This window comes from Oncorhynchus nerka, linkage group LG6, assembly GCF_034236695.1.
Source record: "Oncorhynchus nerka isolate Pitt River linkage group LG6, Oner_Uvic_2.0, whole genome shotgun sequence".
Taxonomy (NCBI): domain Eukaryota; kingdom Metazoa; phylum Chordata; class Actinopteri; order Salmoniformes; family Salmonidae; genus Oncorhynchus; species Oncorhynchus nerka.
The window spans coordinates 68,037,163-68,057,493 of NC_088401.1; positions in this window are offsets into that span (position 1 = coordinate 68,037,163).

A 20,331-nucleotide genomic window follows, 5' to 3' on the forward strand; every position below is an offset into this window, starting at 1 on the left:
GTAGATAGTGTTAGGGTTAGTAGATAGTGTTAGGGTTAGTAGATAGTGTTAGGGTTAGGGTTAGTAGATAGTGTTAGGGTTAGGGTTTGTAGATAATGTTTAGGGTTAGGGTTAGTAGATAGTGTTAGGGTTAGGGTTAGTAGATAGTGTTTGGGTTAGTAGATAGTGTTAGTAGTTAGTGTTAGTGTTAGTAGATAGTGTTAATGTTAGTAGATAGTGTTAGAGTTAGTAGATAGTGTTAGTGTTAGTAGGTAGTGTTAGGGTTAGTAGATAATGTTAGGGTTAGTAGATAGTGTTAGGGTTAGTAGATAGTGTTAGGGTTAGGGTTTGTAGATAATGTTAGGGTTAGGGTTAGTAGATAATGTTAGGGTTAGGGTTAGTAGATAGTGTTATTAGATAGTGTTTGGGTTAGTAGATAGTGTTAGGGTTAGGGTTTGTAGATAATGTTAGGGTTAGGGTTAGTAGATAGTGTTATTAGATAGTGTTAGGGTTAGTAGATAGTGTTAGGGTTAGGGTTAGTAGATAGTGTTATTAGATAGTGTTAGGGTTAGTAGATAGTGTTATTAGATAATGTTAGGGTTAGGGTTTGTAGATAATGTTAGGGTTAGGGTTAGTAGATAGTGTTAGGGTTAGGGTTAGTAGATAGTGTTAGAGTTAGTAGATAGTGTTAGTAGTTAGTGTTAGTGTTAGTAGGTAGTGTTAGGTTTAGTAGATAGTGTTAGAGTTAGTAGATAGTGTTAGTAGTTAGTGTTAGTAGGTAGTGTTAGGGTTAGTAGATAGTGTTAGTGTTAGTAGGTAGTGTTAGGGTTAGTAGATAATGTTAGGGTTAGTAGATAGTGTTAGGGTTAGTAGATAGTGTTAGTAGTTAGTGTTAGTTGGTAGTGTTAGGGTTAGTAGATAATGTTAGGGTTAGTAGATAGTGTTAGTGTTAGTAGATAGTGTTAGAGTTAGTAGATAGTGTTAGTGTTAGTAGGTAGTGTTAGGGTTAGTAGATAATGTTAGGGTTAGTAGATGGTGTTAGGGTTAGTAGATAATGTTAGGGTTAGGGTTAGTAGATAGTGTTAGGGTTAGTAGATAATGTTAGGGTTAGGGTTAGTAGATAATGTTAGGGTTAGTAGATAGTGTTAGGGTTTGTAGATAATGTTAGGGTTAGGGTTAGTAGATAGTGTTATGGTTAGGGTTAGTAGATAATGTTATGGTTTGGGTTAGTAGATAGTGTAGGATTTGGTAGATAGTGTTAGGGTTAGTAGATAATGTTAGTAGATAGTGTTAGTAGTTAGTGTTAGTGTTAGTAGGTAGTGTTAGGGTTAGTAGATAATGTTAGGGTTAGGGTTTGTAGATAATGTTAGGGTTAGGGTTAGTAGATAATGTTATGGTTAGGGTTAGTAGATAGTGTTATTAGATAGTGTTTGGGTTAGTAGATAGTGTTAGGGTTAGGGTTTGTAGATAATGTTAGGGTTAGGGTTAGTAGATAGTGTTATTAGATAGTGTTAGGGTTAGTAGATAGTGTTAGGGTTAGGGTTAGTAGATAGTGTTAGGGTTAGTAGATAGTGTTATTAGATAATGTTAGGGTTAGGGTTTGTAGATAATGTTAGGGTTAGGGTTAGTAGATAGTGTTAGAGTTAGTAGATAGTGTTAGTAGTTAGTGTTAGTGTTAGTAGGTAGTGTTAGGTTTAGTAGATAGTGTTAGAGTTAGTAGATAGTGTTAGTAGTTAGTGTTAGTAGGTAGTGTTAGGGTTAGTAGATAATGTTAGAGTTAGTAGATAGTGTTAGTAGTTAGTGTTAGTGTTAGTAGTTAGTGTTAGTGTTAGTAGGTAGTGTTAGGGTTAGTAGATAGTGTTAGTGTTAGTAGATAGTGTTAGAGTTAGTAGATAATGTTAGGGTTAGTAGATAGTGTTAGTGTTAGTAGATAGTGTTAGAGTTAGTAGATAGTGTTAGTGTTAGTAGGTAGTGTTAGGGTTAGTAGATAATGTTAGGGTTAGTAGATAGTGTTAGGGTTAGTAGATAGTGTTAGGGTTAGTAGATAATGTTAGTAGATAGTGTTGGATTTGGTAGATAGTGTTAGGGTTAGTAGATAATGTTAGGGTTAGGGTTTGTAGATAATGTTAGGGTTAGGGTTAGTAGATAGTGTTATGGTTAGGGTTAGTAGATAATGTTAGGGTTAGGGTTAGTAGATAGTGTTATGGTTAGGGTTTGTAGATAATGTTAGGGTTAGGGTTAGTAGATAGTGTTAGGGTTAGGGTTAGTAGATAGTGTTTTGGTTAGGGTTAGTAGATAATGTTAGGGTTAGGGTTAGTAGATAGGGTTAGGGTTAGTAGATAGTGTTAGGGTTAGGGTTAGTAGATAGTGTTAGGGTTAGGGTTAGTAGATAGTGTTTGGGTTAGTAGATAGTGTTAGTAGTTAGTGTTAGTGTTAGTAGGTAGTGTTAGGGTTAGTAGATAATGTTAGGGTTAGTAGATAGTGTTAGGGTTAGTAGATAGTGTTAGGGTTAGGGTTAGTAGATAGTGTTAGAGTTAGTAGATAGTGTTAGTAGTTAGTGTTAGTGTTAGTAGGTAGTGTTAGGGTTAGTAGATAATGTTAGGGTTAGTAGATAGTGTTAGGGTTAGTAGATAGTGTTAGGGTTAGTAGATAGTGTTAGGGTTAGTAGATAATGTTAGTAGATAGTGTTGGATTTGGTAGATAGTGTTAGGGTTAGTAGATAATGTTAGGGTTAGGGTTTGTAGATAATGTTAAGGTTAGGGTTAGTAGATAGTGTTATGGTTAGGGTTAGTAGATAATGTTATGGTTTTGGTTAGTAGATAGTGTAGGATTTGGTAGATAGTGTTAGGGTTAGTAGATAATGTTAGTAGATAGTGTTAGTAGTTAGTGTTAGTGTTAGTAGGTAGTGTTAGGGTTAGTAGATAATGTTAGGGTTAGTAGATAGTGTTATGGTTAGTAGATAATGTTAGTATATAGTGTTAGGGTTAGTAGATAGTGTTGGATTTGGTAGATAGTGTTAGGGTTAGTAGATAGTGTTAGGGTTAGGGTTTGTAGATAATGTTAGGGTTAGGGTTTGTAGATAATGTTAGGGTTAGGGTTAGTAGATAGTGTTATTAGATAGTGTTAGGGTTAGTAGATAGTGTTAGGGTTAGGGTTAGTAGATAATGTTAGGGTTAGGGTTAGTAGATAGTGTTATTAGATAGTGTTTGGGTTATTAGATAATGTTAGGGTTAGGGTTAGTAGATAGTGTTATTAGATAGTGTTTGGGTTAGTAGATAGTGTTATTAGATAGTGTTAGGGTTAGTAGATAGGGTTAGGGTTAGTAGATAATGTTAGGGTTAGGGTTAGTAGATAATGTTAGGGTTAGGGTTAGTAGATAATGTTAGGGTTAGGGTTAGTAGATAGGGTTAGGGTTAGTAGATAATGTTAGGGTTAGGGTTAGTAGATAATGTTAGGGTTAGTAGATAATGTTAGGGTTAGGGTTAGTAGATAGTGTTAGGGTTATGGTTAGTAGATAATGTTTTGGTTAGGGTTAGTAGATAATGTTAGGGTTAGGGTTAGTAGATAGTGTTAGGGTTAGGGTTAGTAGATAGTGTTAGGTTTAGTAGATAATGTTAGGGTTAGGGTTAGTAGATAGTGTTAGGGTTAGTAGATAGTGTTAGGGTTAGGGTTAGTAGATAATGTTAGGGTTAGGGTTAGTAGATAATGTTATGGTTAGGGTTAGTAGATAGTGTTATTAGATAGGGTTAGGGTTAGTAGATAGTGTAGGATTTAGTAGTTAGGGTTAGTAGATATGGTATTTCTCTCATGTTCTCAAATGTATTTTATTGTCCAGCACTCAGACACAATCCTAGTCATATTAACAACTCATGCTCGTTGTTTTGTCTTTAGAGCTTCTCTCTTACTACATTTCTGAAGGATATTTTCTTACATTTACATTTACATTTAAGTCATTTAGCAGACGCTATCATATGAAACAGCTCGCTGTTGTGGTGCACTTTTGAGAATGGTGTTTTTTCCCTATTTGCTTTTTAGAACATACCCTCTCGTTACTGGCATGTGCTCATTGCTGTGCTTATAATGTGAAGAAATAGCCTAATAGTTTATCAACATGTTAATCCATTGCATCAGCCTCATTGCTTTTTAGATATTTTTTGATGTACAGTGGTTATATGCATTTGGGATCTCTCGCGTCCCACAACTCTCCCACAGTATGTTTCTATGATTGATTTCTAGCACAGGATGACAAGCTCACCAATAGAATAGGTCACTATGGGGAATCGTAGATTGACATAGGCTAGTGCTTTTGCTGTTCGTTACTCATCTTGTTGGCTGATGAAAGTAAATGTGGACAATTCTAACATCTTCAATATGCACCTTGGATTTCGATAAGAAAGACGGGCGCTGTTGCATCCCCATGGCATTTTTTTAAGGGGCATTTCGGCCACACAAGGGAGCATCAATGCCATAGCTGATGCCGCCGGATCATTTTAGGCCTGCTCTAGTCCCCAGAGCAGACAGTTAGCAGCATCAGTCCCCCCAGTGACGGCTACTTCAATACTTTACTAAAGCAGAACTATTCTATACTGGACTAGAGCAAAACACGTATATACTGAACTAGAGCAGAAAGCTTCTATACTGGACAAGAGCAGAAAGCCCAGATTCATGGAGAATGACAAGCAGGCATCTGACTATTCTTCTCTGGCTTATGACTGTATCCTGAAATAGCTTCAAAGGAGAAAGCCTCTCCTTTTGAAAGAGGGTTTTGGAGCTAAAGCAGTGATATCTCTCCCCTGTTCAGTCACTCAGGGGGATGATTCATTTGGAGACAGATTCAATCACATGGACTCACTTTCACCATGGGAACAAAGAGAACTCACGCACAGAGCTCCTATTGGAGGATTGGATAGAGATGGAAAGAGAGAGGTGCCAAAAAAGCGAATCAGGAATTAACTCATTGGGGGATATGGCTTCACCTCAAATCCTCTATTTAAAGCAATTATTATAGGACCACAAGGGATACTGCAGTAGAATTATAGAGGTATAGACGGCATAAAGGTCCTAGAGTTGTACTTTATGTAGTAGGTGTTGTTAACTGTCAGCTACACATAATGTACTCAGATTTTTTAAAGGGCGGGCCGGCTAACTAATAAAGCCCAACTAATTACAAGAAACTCAAAACAGGTGTAATCAATAAACACATAAGGAGGGGGAGAAAATAATCAGTGGCAGCTAGTAGGCCGGCGACGACGACCGCCGAGCGCCACCCGAACGGGAAGGGGAGCCACCTTCGGTCGGAGTCGTGACAGCTTCAGGCGGCAATCAATACGGTAGCACGGATCAGGTTGCAATCAATACTGTGACAAGGATCAGGATGCAATCAATACTGTGACACTGTTCAGGTTATAATCAATTCTGTGACAAGGATCAGGTTATAATCAATTCTGTGACAAGGATCAGGTTATAATCAATTCTGTGGCACACTTCAGGTTGCAATCAATAGTGTGACACGGATCAGGTTGCAATCAATAGTGTGACACGGATCAGGTTGCAATCAATAGTGTGACACGGATCAGGTTGCAATCAATAGTGTGACACGGATCAAGTTATAATCAATTGTGGGGCACGCTTCAGGTTGGAATCAATACGGTGGCACGGTTTAGGTTATAATCAATTCTGTGGCACGCTTCAGATTGCAATCAATACGGTGGCACGATTTAGGTTATAATCAGTACTGTTGCATGGTTCAGGTTATAATCAATACTGTGCCGCGGTTTATGTTATAATCAAGACTGTTGCACGGTTCATGTTCTAATCAATACTGTGACAATGATCAGGTTATAATCAATATTGTGACACGGTTCAGGTTATAATCAATACTGTGACACGGTTCAGGTTCTAATCAATACTGGGGCACGGTTCAGGTTCTAATCAATACTGTGACACGGTTCAGGTTATAATCAATACTGTGACACGGTTCAGGTTATAATCAAGACTGGTGCACGGTTCAGGTTATAATCACAACTGGGGCACGGTTCAGGTTATAATCCAGACAGGGGCACGATATTTACAGTGGTGTTTGTTCTTCACTGGTTGACCTTTTCTTGTGGCAACAGGTCAAAATCTTGCTTCTGTGATGGCACACTGGTATTGTGTCTAATATGGTCATACATTGGGCAGGAGGTTAGGAAGTGCATCTCAGTTTCCAGCACATAGCCTGTCTTCTCTTGAGAGCCAGGTCTGCCTATGGCGGCCTTTCTCAATAGCAAGGCAATGCTCACTGAGTCTGTGCATAGTCACATCTTTCCTTAAGTTTGGGTCAGTTACAGTGGTCAGGTATTCTGCCACTGTGTACTCTCTGTTTAGGGCCAAATAGCATTCTAGTTTGCTCTGTTTTTTTGTTAATTCTTCCCAATGTGTCAAGTAATTATATTTTTGTTTTCTCATGATATGGTTGGGTCTAATTGCTGTCCTGAGGCTCTGTTGCTGTGTTTGTGTTTGTGAACAGAGCCCCAGGACCAGCTTGCTGAGATCAGGAGACTGGCTAGGCCACTCCAGGACCTTGAAATGCTTCTTACGAAGCCACTCCTTCGTTGCCCGGGCAATGTGTTTGGGATCATTGTCATGCTGAAAGACCCAGCCACGTTTCATCTTCAATTCCCTTGCTGATGGAAGGAGGTTTTCACTCAAATCTCACGATACATGGCCCCATTCATTCTTTCCTTTACACGGATCAGTCGTCCTGGTCCCTTTGCAGAAAAACAGCCCCAAAGTATGATGTTTCCACCCCCATGCTTCACATAGGTATGGTGTTCTTTGGATGCAACTCAGCATTCTTTGTCCTCCAAACACGACGAGTTGAGTTTTTACCAAAAAGTTATATTTTGGTTTAATCTAACCATGACATTCTCCCAATCTTCTTCTGGATCATCCAAATGCTCTCTAGCAAACTTCAGACGGGCATGTACTGGCTTAAGCAGGGGGACACGTCTGGAACTGCAGGATTTGAGTCCCTGGCGGCGTAGTGTGTTCTCTGCGGGTCATTCACTAGGTCCCCCTGTGTGGTTCTGGGATTTTTACCTATTGCAGATTCAGTCTTCCCAACCTGGTGCAGGCCTACACTTTTGTTTCTGGTGTCCTTTGACAGCTCTTTGGTCTTGGCCATAGTGGAGTTTGGAGTGTGACTGTTTGAGGTTGTGGACAGGTGTATTTTATACTGATAACAAGTTCAAACAGGTGCTATTAATACAGGTAACGAGTGGAGGACAGAGGAGCCTCTTAAAGAAGAAGTTATAGGTCTGTGAGAGCCAGAAATCTTGCTTGTTTGTAGGTGACCAAATACTTATTTTCCACCATAATTTGCAAATAAATTCATTAAAAATCCTACAATGTGATTTTCTGGATTTTTTTTCTCATTTTGTCTGTCATAGTTGAAGTGTACCCATGAAAATTACAGGCCTCTCTCATCTTTTTAACTGGGAAACTTGCACAATTGGTGGTGGTTTTTGCCCCACTGTATACATATGGGATGAGTAATGTAGGGTATGTAAACATTATATAAAGTGGCATTGTTTAAAGTGGCTAGTGATACAATTTTTCCATTATTAAAGTGGCTAGAGTTGAGTCAGTATGTTGGCAGCAGCCACTCAATGTTAGTGATGGCTGTTTAACAGTCTGATGGCCATGAGATAGAAGCTGTTTTTCAGTCTCTCGGTCCCTGCTTTAATGCACCTGCACTGACCTCGCCTTCTGGATGATAGCGGAGTGAACAGGCAGTGGCTCGGGTGGTTGTTGTTCTTGATGATCTTTTTGTCCTTCCTGTGACATCGAGTGGTGTAGGTGTCCTGGAGGGCAGGTAGTTTGCCCCCGGTGATGCGTTGTGCAGACCTCACTACCCTCTGGAGAGCTTTACGGTTATGGGCAGAGCGGTTGCCGTACCAGGCCGTGATACAGCCCGACAGGATGCTCTCGATTTTGCATCTGTAAATGTTAGTGAGTGTTTTTGGTGACAAGCCAAATTTCTTCAGCCTCCTGCGGTTGAAGAGGCGCTGCTGCGCCTTCTTCACCACACTGTCTGTGTGGGTGGACCATTTTCAGTTTGTCCGTGATGTGTACACCGAGGAACTTAAAACTTTCCACCCTCTCCACTACTGTCCTGTCGATGTGGATAGGGGGCTGCTCCCTCTGCTGTTTCCTGAAGTCCACGATAATCTCCTTTGTTTTGTTGACATTGGGTGTGAGGTTATTTTCCTGACGCCACACTCCGAGAGCTCTCACCTCCTCCCTGTAGGTCATCTCGTCGTTGCTGGTAATCAAGCCTACCACTGTAGTGTATTCTGCAAATGTGATGATTGAGTTGGAGGCGTGCATGGCCATGCAGTCATGGGTGAACAGGGAGTACAGGAGAGGGCTCAGAAAGCACCCTTGTGGGGCCCAAGTGTTGAGGATCAGCGGGGTGGAGATGTTGTTACCTACCCTCACCACCTCACCACCAGGCCGCCGCCTGTCAGGAAGTCCAGTACCCAGTTGCACAGGGCGGGGTCGAGACCCAGGGTCTCGAGCTTAATGATGAGTTTGAAGGGTACTATGGTGTTAAATGCTGAGCTTTAGTCGATGAACAGCATTCTGAACAGCATCTTCTTGTCCAGATGGGTTAGGGCAGTGTGCATTGTGATTGTGTCATCTGTGGACCTATTGGGACGGTAAGCAAATTGGAGTGGGTCTAGGGTGTCAGGTAGGGTGGAGGGGATATGGTCCTTGACTAGTCTCTCAAAGCACTTCATGATGACGGAAGTGAGTGCTACGGGGCGGTAGTAATTTAGCTTTCTTAGGAACAGAAACAATGGTGGCCCTCTTGAAGCATGTGGGAACAGCAGACTGGGATAAGGATTGATTGAATATGTCTGTAAACACACTAGCGAGCTGGTCTGCGCATGCTCTGAGGATGCGGCTGGGGATGCCGTCTGGGCCTGCAGCCTTGCGAGGGTTAACAAGTTTAAATGTTTTACACACGTTGGCTGCAGTGAAGGAGAGTCCGCAGGTTCTGGTAGCGGGCCGTGTCAGTGGCACTGTATTGTCCTCAAAGTGAGTAAAGAAGTTGTTTAGGTCTGTCTGGGAGCAAAACATCCTGGTCCGCGACGGAGCTGGTTTATCTTTTTGCCGTGTCAGTGGCACTGTATTGTCCTCAAAGTTGTTTTAGTCTGTCTGGGAGCAAGACATCCTGTTCCGCAACAGGGCTGGTTTTCTTTTTGTAATCTGTGATTGACTGTAGACCCTGCCACATACCTCTCGTGTCTGAGCCATTGAATTGCGACTCTACTTTGTCTCTATACTGACGCTTAGCTTGTTTGATTGCCTTACGGAGGGAATAGCTACACTGTTTGTATTCGGTCATGTTTCCGGTCACCGCGAATGCAGCCATCAATCCACGGTTTCTGGTTGAGGAATGTTTTAATAGACGCTGTGGGTACAACATCACCGATGCACTTGCTAATAAACTCGCTCACCGAATCAGCCTATTCATCAATGTTGTTGTTCGATGCTATGCGGAACATAGCTGAGAGGTCAAATATATGGCTAAGATTTTCTACTGCCAAGTTTACACTTTCACTATTACAGTGGAACTTTTTTGTCCAGGAAGTTGTCTAAAAGGGATTGAATTTATTGCTGCCTAATTTTTTGGGTAGGTTTCCAAACTACATTCCTTCATCGATGGCATTTCTTAATATTACTCAGTTCCTTTGGCTTTGATGCCTTATGATTGAGTATTGCTCTGTTCAAGTAGACTGTGATTTTGCTGTAGTCTGATAGGGGTGTCAGTGGGCTGACTGTGAACGCTCTGAGAGACTCTGAGAGATAAGGTAGTCTACATGGGAGTCCAATATATCAACCCCTACAAACATTTACATGAATTATAATCCCAACCATTATTCACATTCTATGTTGCTGCAGGGTTATTTTCCTGATGTGAGAAACTGGTCAAAATAGTATTCTATATCTGTATGCATTCAAACATTCATGCATTTGCTCAAGCACATACTCACACACATACACACAATAAGAGATAAGCTGTGTGACTGGACTCAAGAGTGGCTGGAATACCTTTGTAAACTTTTTGAAACGCCAGCTTCAGCCCAGCCAACCAGCTATGTTTACGGCACATCCATCCATTCATCCGCCCGTCTTCCCACTCACACGTGGATTACATGGGGATTACTTTTCATTTGAATAAATGTTAATCATTGTAACAGTCTGTGATGGAGAAACAACATCAGAGATGTGAAGGAAATCTAGGGTAGGCATTAGCATAGCCTCGATCCACATATTTTGTCAAAAGGAAGAAAACATGCAAAACACGCATTTTGAAAACAAATTGATGGAGTAAATAGACCGTGAAATCTGCAAATAAGAAACATATTTTCCTCTATGAGCAATACTGTAACATGGAGTAACCGATGAAACATAGTGGATTAGATACTGTAACATGGAGTAACCGATGAAACATAGTGGATTAGATACTGTAACATGGAGTAACCGATGAAACATAGTGGATTAGATACTGTAACATGGAGTAACTGATGAAACATAGTGGATTAGATACTGTAACATGGAGTAACCAATGAAACATAGTGGATTAGATACTGTAACATGGAGTAACCGATGAAACATAGTGGATTAGATACTGTAACATGGAGTAACATGGAGTAACCGAGGAAACATAGAAACATAGTGGATTAGATACTGTAACATGGAGTAACCGATGAAACATAGTGGATTAGATACTGTAACATGGAGTAACCGATGAAACATAGTGGATTAGATACTGTAACATGGAGTAACCGATGAAACATAGTGGATTAGATACTGTGGAGTAACCGATGAAACATAGTGGATTAGATACTGTAACATGGATAACCGAAACATAGTGGATTAGATACTGTAACATGGAGTAACCTGTAACATGAAACATGGTGGATTAGATACTGTAACATGGAGTAAAACGATGAAACATAGTGGATTAGATACTGTAACATGGAGTAACCGATGAAACATAGTGGATTAGATACTGTAACATGGAGTAACCGATGAAACATAGTGGATTAGATACTGTAACATGGAGTAACCGATGAAACATAGTGGATTAGATACTGTAACATGGAGTAACCGATGAAACATAGTGGATTAGATACTGTAACATGGAGTAACCGATGAAACATAGTGGATTAGATACTGTAACATGGAGTAACCGGAGTAAGATACTGTAACATGGAGTGAAACATAGTGGATTAGATACTGTAACATGGAGTAACCGATGAAACATAGTGGATTAGATACTGTAACATGGAGTAACCGATGAAACATAGTGGATTAGATACTGTAACATGGAGTAACCGATGAAACATAGTGGATTAGATACTGTAACATGGAGTAACCGATGAAACATAGTGGATTAGATACTGTAACATGGAGTAACCGATGAAACATAGTGGATTAGATACTGTAACATGGAGTAACCGATGAAACATAGTGGATTAGATACTGTAACATGGAGTAACCGATGAAACATAGTGGATTAGATACTGTAACATGGAGTAACCGATGAAACATAGTGGATTAGATACTGTAAAAAGATAGGCTGTATAGGAAAATAACAGATAATATGAGAGAAACTGTTAACTGTAGTTTTAGCTGCTTCCAGCTGCTTCCAGCTATCCAACCCCTAGTAGTTTAGTCTATAAATGTTCTGAGCAGTTTCTTGCATATTATCTGTCATATGCTCCTGTCACTTCCAGCACCCACTTTTCCCTTATATACTGTTTGTCACAGTGCTCCTGCCTCAATCCCCCATCTGTTATCAGACTGATCACCGTACATTACCACCAAGGAGGGTGTGTGTCGACCCCCAAAGGCACATGCTATACCCTCACTCACCTTCCCTCTCTCAGAATGAGCAGTAATGCAATACCGATCGGAGCAAAAAGAACTGGACATATTTGACCAGTTCACCCCAGCTGAGAAAGTGCTTATTAACCTCAATAGATAATGGACCACCAGTCAGTGACTCCCGCTGTTACGAAACCCTGCCACACAAGACGACTGACACAGCATGCCACGGTTGAAGCCCATCAAAGCCAACTGGGCTTGTGAGGGGTTTGACTCTTCTGTCCCTCCCTGGTTCCTCTTTCGTTAGCCAGCCAATCGGACCAGATAGGCAGTTTGACATTAGCTGTAAACCATCTGAAACAGACTGGAAATGGCTTCACTGACAATTAAACTGACAGAGTAGCCATTTTCAGAGGCATTTCCATAACAGCATCTGTCTGTACCATAACGCTGACATATACCATGTTGTAATGAGGCTGGTCCTTATGTCCAAGGTCTGCCTGTACAATAGTTGTATTGCTACATGCTCTGATAAGACTGGATTCTATAACAATCCAGTGTGTGGGGGACAGATGGGAAATGGAGTTTGAGCCTATGGTTTAGAGCTCCAGGGGGAGAAGGAGGATTTAGATGTCTGCCTTTTGACTTTATTACCATGTACGCTATGTAATTAGAAAGATTAGACCAAGGTTATCTCTCTCACACACACACACACACACACACACACACACACGTATCCATAGGAGTTCATATGCCATTATCAGTATCTATAGTAACTGTTGGAGCTCTATAAAACTCCACACATACACACAATGTTCCTGGTGAGCTGATGTGGGCCTTTGACAGTAGAAAGCTGATTAGACTGCAAACCAAAGATTCATTAGTCTAGTTTAATGGAATTGAGATGAGTGGATGGGAGATTTAAATAAATTAACCTTCAGCGAATCCCCAGAGGCATGTTGGAATGACAGGGGGCTGAGGTTGAATTCTCCCCTTGTCACTGATATAATGAATACTGATGACATGTTATTTGCCCTGGAGTCTGTTGTCATTTAACCCTGGACTCCAACCTGACACGTTGGAGGCCCAGCTGGAGAGAGAGATGGAGAAATGGAATGGCTTGGATGTTCTACTCAGGAACCAACACAAGAGAAACTCGAGCTTCTGACATCTTAACAGTGACAACCTGCTCTGTCTGCTGTGTGTTTATGTGTGTGCGTGTGTGTGTGTGTGTGTGTGTGTGTGTGTGTGTTGAGTGCACATATACGTTTGGCGAAGTTATCATCATTTGAAAATGTCAAATCTTTAGCCGGAAATAGATACATTTTTACCAGCCGGGAATAGATAAACTTTTACCAGACACCAACAGGGGAAATGTTCTGTGATTTTTACCGCTCTGCATATTATTAACCTTCATTAGTGGCTTCTTGTGAAATGTGCTTAATATCCTCTGTGGTTTGGGTTCAGGCTATTAATACCCTGTTTGGGTTCAGGCTATTAATACCCTGTTTGGGTTCAGGATATTAGTACCCTGTTTGGGTTCAGGCTATTTATACCCTGTTTGAGTTCAGGCTATTAATACCCTCAGTGGTTTGGGTTCAGGCTATTAATACCCTCGGTGGTTTGGGTTCAGGCTATTAATACCCTCGGTGGTTTGGGTTCAGGCTATTAATACCCTCGGTGGTTTGGGTTCAGGCTATTAATACCCTCGGTGGTTTGGGTTCAGGCTATTAATACCCTCGGTGGTTTGGGTTCAGGCTATTAATACCCTCAGTGGTTTGGATTCAGGCTATTAACACCCTCTGTGGTTTGGGTTCAGGCTATTAGTCACCTCTACAGTATTTCGCATGGTGACATCTTTAGGGCCCTAAACATCTGTGGTGTGGAGGATGCAGACCAAATCCAGACAAAATGAAATTTAACAATATACACTACTGTTCAAAAGTTTTGGGTCACTTAGAAATATCCTTGTTTTCCGTAAAAACATACTTGAAATGAGTTGCAAAATGAATGGGAAATATAGTCAAGACATTTATCTATTCCCGTCTTCCGGCGCCGACAGAGATGGCCGCCTCGCTTCGCGTTCCTAGAAAACTATGCAGTTTTATGTTTTTTTACGTGTTATTTCTTACATTAGTACCCCAGGTCATCTTAGGTTTCATTACATACAGTCGAGAAGAACTACTGAATATAAGATCAGCGTCAACTCACCATCAGTACGACCAAGAATATGTTTTCCGCGACGCGGATCCTGTGTTCTGCCTTACAAACAGGTCAACGGAATTGATTCCATGCAGCGACCCCAAAAAACGACTCCGAAAAAGAGGGAAAAGAGGCGGTCTTCTGGTCAGACTCCGGAGACGGACACACCGTGCACCACTCCCTAGCATTCTTCTTGCCAATGTCCAGTCTCTTGACAACAAGGTTGATGAAATCCGAGCAAGGGTAGCATTCCAGAGGGACATCAGAGACTGTGACGTTCTTTGCTTCACGGAAACTTGGCTCACTGGAGAGACGCTATCCGGGGCGGTGCAGCCAACGGGTTTCTCCACGCATCGCGCCGACAGAAACAAACATCTTTCTGGTAAGAAGAGTGGCGGGGGCGTATGCCTCATGACTAACGAGACATGGTGTGATGAAAGAAACATACAGGAACTCAAATCCTTCTGTTCACCTGATTTAGAATTCCTCACAATCAAATGTAGACCGCATTATCTACCAAGAGAATTCTTTTCGATTATAATCACAGCCGTATATATCCCCCCCCAAGCAGACACATCGATGGCTCTGAACTAACTTTATTTAACTCTTTGCAAACTGGAAACCATTTATCCGGAGGCTGCATTCATTGTAGCTGGGGATTTTAACAAAGCTAATCTGAAAACAAGACTCCCTAAATTTTATCAGCATATCGATTGCGCAACCAGGGGTGGTAAAACCTTGGATCATTGTTACTCTAACTTCCGCGACGCATATAAGGCCCTGCCCCGCCCCCCTTTCGGAAAAGCTGACCACGACTCCATTTTGTTGATCCCTGCCTACAGACAGAGAAACTTAAACAAGAGGCTCCCACGCTGAGGTCTGTCCAACGCTGGTCCGACCAAGCTGACTCCACACTCCAAGACTGCTTCCATCACGTGGACTGGGACATGTTTCGTATTGCGTCAGATAACAATATTGACGAATACGCTGATTCGGTGTGCGAGTTCATTAGAACGTGCGTTGAAGATGTCGTTCCCATAGCAACGATTAAAACATTCCCTAACCAGAAACCGTGGATTGATGGCAGCATTCGCGTGAAACTGAAAGCGCGAACCACTGCTTTTAATCAGGGCAAGGTGTCTGGTAACATGACCGAATACAAACAGTGCAGCTATTCCCTCCGCAAGGCTATCAAACAAGCTAAGCGTCAGTACAGAGACAAAGTAGAATCTCAATTCAACGGCTCAGACACAAGAGGCATGTGGCAGGGTCTACAGTCAATCACGGACTACAAGAAGAAACCCAGCCCAGTCACGGACCAGGATGTCTTGCTCCCAGGCAGACTAAATAACTTTTTTGCCCGCTTTGAGGACAATACAGTGCCTCTGACATGGCCTGCAACGAAAACATGCGGTCTCTCCTTCACTGCAGCCGAGGTGAGTAAGACATTTAAACGTGTTAACCCTCGCAAGGCTGCAGGCCCAGACGGCATCCCCAGCCGCGCCCTCAGAGCATGCGCAGACCAGCTGGCCGGTGTGTTTACGGACATATTCAATCAATCCCTATACCAGTCTGCTGTTCCCACATGCTTCAAGAGGGCCACCATTGTTCCTGTTCCCAAGAAAGCTAAGGTAACTGAGCTAAACGACTACCGCCCGTAGCACTCACTTCCGTCATCATGAAGTGCTTTGAGAGACTAGTCAAGGACCATATCACCTCCACCCTACCTGACACCCTAGACCCACTCCAATTTGCTTACCGCCCAAATAGGTCCACAGACGATGCAATCTCAACCACACTGCACACTGCCTAACCCATCTGGACAAGAGGAATACCTATGTGAGAATGCTGTTCATCGACTACAGCTCGGCATTCAACACCATAGTACCCTCCAAGCTCGTCATCAAGCTCGAGACCCTTGGTCTCGACCCCGCCCTGTGCAACTGGGTACTGGACTTCCTGACGGGCCGCCCCCAGGTGGTGAGGGTAGGCAACAACATCTCCTCCCCGCTGATCCTCAACACGGGGCCCCACAAGGGTGCGTTCTGAGCCCTCTCCTGTACTCCCTGTTCACCCACGACTGCGTGGCCACGCACGCCTCCAACTCAATCATCAAGTTTGCGGACGACACAACAGTGGTAGGCTTGATTACCAACAACGACGAGACGGCCTACAGGGAGGAGGTGAGGGCCCTCGGAGTGTGGTGTCAGGAAAATAACCTCACACTCAACGTCAACAAAACTAAGGAGATGATTGTGGACTTCAGGAAACAGCAGAGGGAACACCCCCTATCCACATCGATGGAACAGTAGTGGAGAGGGTAGCAAGTTTTAAGTTCCTCGGCATACACATCACAGACAAACTGAATTGGTCCACTCACACAGACAGCATCGTGAAGAAGGCGCAGCAGCGCCTCTTCAACCTCAGGAGGCTGAAGAAATTCGGCTTGTCACCAAAAGCACTCACAAACTTCTACAGATGCACAATCGAGAGCATCCTGGCGGGCTGTATCACCGCCTGGTACGGCAACTGCTCCGCCCTCAACCGTAATGCTCTCCAGAGGGTAGTGAGGTCTGCACAACGCATCACCGGGGGCAAACTACCTGCCCTCCAGGACACCTACACCACCCGATGTTACAGGAAGGCCATAAAGATCATCAAGGACATCAACCACCCGAGCCACTGCCGGTTCACCCCGCTATCATCCAGAAGGCAAGGTCAGTACAGGTGCATCAAAGCTGGGACCGAGAGACTGAAAAACAGCTTCTATCTCAAGGCCATCAGACTGTTAAACAGCCACCACTAACATTGAGTGGCTGCTGCCAACACACTGACATTGACACTGACTCAACTCCAGCCACTTTAATAATGGGAATTGATGGGAAATTATGTAAATATATCACTAGCCACTTTAAACAATGCTACCTTATATAATGTTACTTACCCTACATTATTCATCTCATATGCATACGTATATACTGTACTCTATATCATCGACTGCATCCTTATGTAATACATGTATCACTAGCCACTTTAACTATGCCACTTTGTTTACTTGTTTACATACTCATCTCATATGTATATACTGTACTCGATACCATCTACTGTATGCTGCCCTGTACCATCACTCATTCATATATCCTTATGTACATATTCTTTATCCCCTTACACTGTGTATAAGACAGTAGTTTTGGAATTGTTAGTTAGATTACTTGTTGGTTATTACTGCATTGTCGGAACTAGAAGCACAAGCATTTCGCTACACTCGCATTAACATCTGCTAACCATGTGTATGTGACAAATACAATTTGATTTGATTTTGATTTGACATTGACAAGGTTATAAATAATGATTTTTAATTTAAATAATAATTGTGTCCTTCAAACTTTGCTTTCGTCAAAGAATCCTCCATTTGCAACAATTACAGCCTTGCAGACCTTTGGCATTCTAGTTGTCAATTTGTTGAGGTAATCTGAAGAGATTTCACCCATGCTTCCTGAAGCACCTCCCACAAGATGGATTGGCTTGATGGGCACTTCTTACGTACCATACGGTCAAGCTGCTCCTACAACAGCTCAATAGGGTTGAGATCCGGTGACTGTGCTGGCCACTCCATTATAGACAGAATACCAGCTGAATGCTTCTTCCCTAAATAGTTCTGGCATAGTTTGGAGCTGTGCTTTGGGTCATTGTCCTGTTGTTCTTCTTTGTGATCCGAAACTTTTGAACGGTAGTGGATATCTATATGACTATTTTTTTGCCCAAGATTAGCACAAGACTGAACAAAAGTCATCAGTGAGTCGTATTTTTCCTTACCTTTCTGAAACGGTAAAGCAAGAATGCCCCTGTCTGGGTGTGTGTGTTTGTCTACCACTTTGTGTATCTGTTAGCGATGATGATGATAATGATAACCGTGAAAGCCTAACCGGCAGAATGATTATTTGGAACAATCCAGTGGTCATTAGTTTAGCAAACTCTGCAATCATGTATGCTACAGACGCACGGCTAACCAATCAGGTCTCTTGCTGGTACACACTTGAAATAAAGGGTATCTCTTCTCTAATCAGACCCTCCTCTCCTATTATCTGACCCTTTTCCCCTCTTTTCAGACTCTCCTCTCCACCTACCAGACCCTCCTCTGATCAGACCCTGCTCTCCTCTTTTCAGACCCTCCTCTCCACCTACCAGACCCTCCTCTAATCAGACCCTCCTCTCCTCTAATCAGACCCTCCTCTCCTCTTACCAGACCCTTCTCTCCTCTAATCAGAGCCTTCTCTCCTCTAATCAGACCCTCCTCTCCTCTTACCAGACCCTTCTCTACTCTAATCAGACCCGCCTCTCTTCTTATCAGACCCTCTTCTTATCCGACCCTCCTCTCCTCTTACCAGACCCTTCTCTCCTCTAATCAGACCCTCCTCTCCTATAATCAGACCCTTCTCTCCTCTTATCAGACCCTCCTCTCCTCTTATCAGACCCTCCTCTCCTCTTGTCAGACCATTTCTCCCCTTATCAGACCCTCCTCTCCTCTTATCAGACCCTCCTCTCCTCTGATCAGACCCTCCTCTCCTCTTATCAGCCCCTCCTCTACTCCTAGCTGACCCTTCTCCCCTCTAATTAGACCCTCCTCTCCTCTTATCAGACATTCCTGTCATCAGACCCTTCTCTCCTTCAATCAGACACTCCTCTTATCAGAATCTTTTCCCCTACTATCAGACCTTTCTCTCCTCCTATCAGACCCTCCTCTCCTCTTATCAGCCCCTCCTCTACTCCTAGCTGACCCGCCTCTCCTCTTATCAGACCCGCCTCTCCTCTTATCAGACCCTCCTCTCCTCTTATCAGACATTCCTGTTATCAGACCCTTCTCTCCTTCTTTCAGACACTCCTCTTATCAGAATCTTTTTCCCTACTATCAGACCTTTCTCTCGACCTACCAGACCCTCCTCTGCTCTTATCAGACACTTCTCCCCTCTAATCAGACCCTTTGCTCCTCTTATCAAACCCTCCTCTGCTCTTATCAGACTTTTCTCTCCTCTTACCAGATCCTCCTCTTATCAGACCCTCCTCATCTCAGACCCTTCACTCCTTATATCAGACCCTCCTCTCCTCTTATCAGACACTTTCTCCCCTTATCAGACCCTCCTTTCCTCTTATCAGACCCTCCTTTCCTCTTATCAGACCATTCTCCCCTCTTATCAAACCCTCCTCTCCTCTTATCAGACATTCCTGTTATCAGACCCTTCTCTCCTTTTATCAGACCCACCTCTCCTCTTATCAGACCCTCCTCTTATATTATCCTCCTTTCCTCTTATCAGACCCTCCTCTCCTCTTATCAGACCCTCCTTTCCTCTTATTGGACCCTTTCTCCCCTTATCAGACCCTCCTTTCCTCTGATCAGACCCTCCTCTCCTCTTATCAGACCATTCTCCCCTCTTATCAGACCCTCCTCTCCTCTTGTCAGACCATTTCTCCCCTTATCAGACCCTCCTCTCCTCTTATCAGACCCTCCTCTCCTCTTATCAGACCCTCCTTTCCCCTTATCAGACCCTCCTTTCCTCTTATCAGACCCTCCTCTCCTATTTTCAGACTCTCCTCTTATCAGACCCTTTCTCCCCTATCAGACCCTCCTTTCCTCTTATCAGACCCGCCTCTCCTCTTACCAGACCCTTTCTCCCCTTATCAGACCCTCCTTTCCTCTAATCAGACCCTCCTCTCCTCTTATCAGACCCTCCTCTCCTCTTATCAGACCCTCCTTTCCCCTTATCAGACCCTCCTTTCCTCTTATCAGACCCTCCTCTCCTATTTTCAGACTCTCCTCTTATCAGACCCTTTCTCCCCTTATCAGACCCTCCTTTCCTCTTATCAGACCCGCCTCTCCTCTTACCAGACCCTTTCTCCCCTTATCAGACCCTCCTTTCCTCTAATCAGACCCTCCTCTCCTCTTATCAGACCCTTTTCCCCTTATCAGACCCTCATTTCCTCTTATCAGACCCTCCTTTCCTCTTATCGGACACTTTTTTCCTGCTATCAGACCTTTCTCTCCACCTACCAGACCCTCCTCCTATCGGACCCTTCGCTCCTCTTTTCAGACCCTCCTCTGCTCTTATCAGACCTTTTCTCCTCTTATCAGTCCCTCTCCTCTTATCAGACCATTTTCTCCTCTTATCAGACCATCCTCTCTTCTTATCGGACCCTTTCTCCTCTTATCAGACCCTTCTCTCCTCTTATCAGACCCTCCTTTCCTCTTATCAGACCCTTTTACACTCTTAT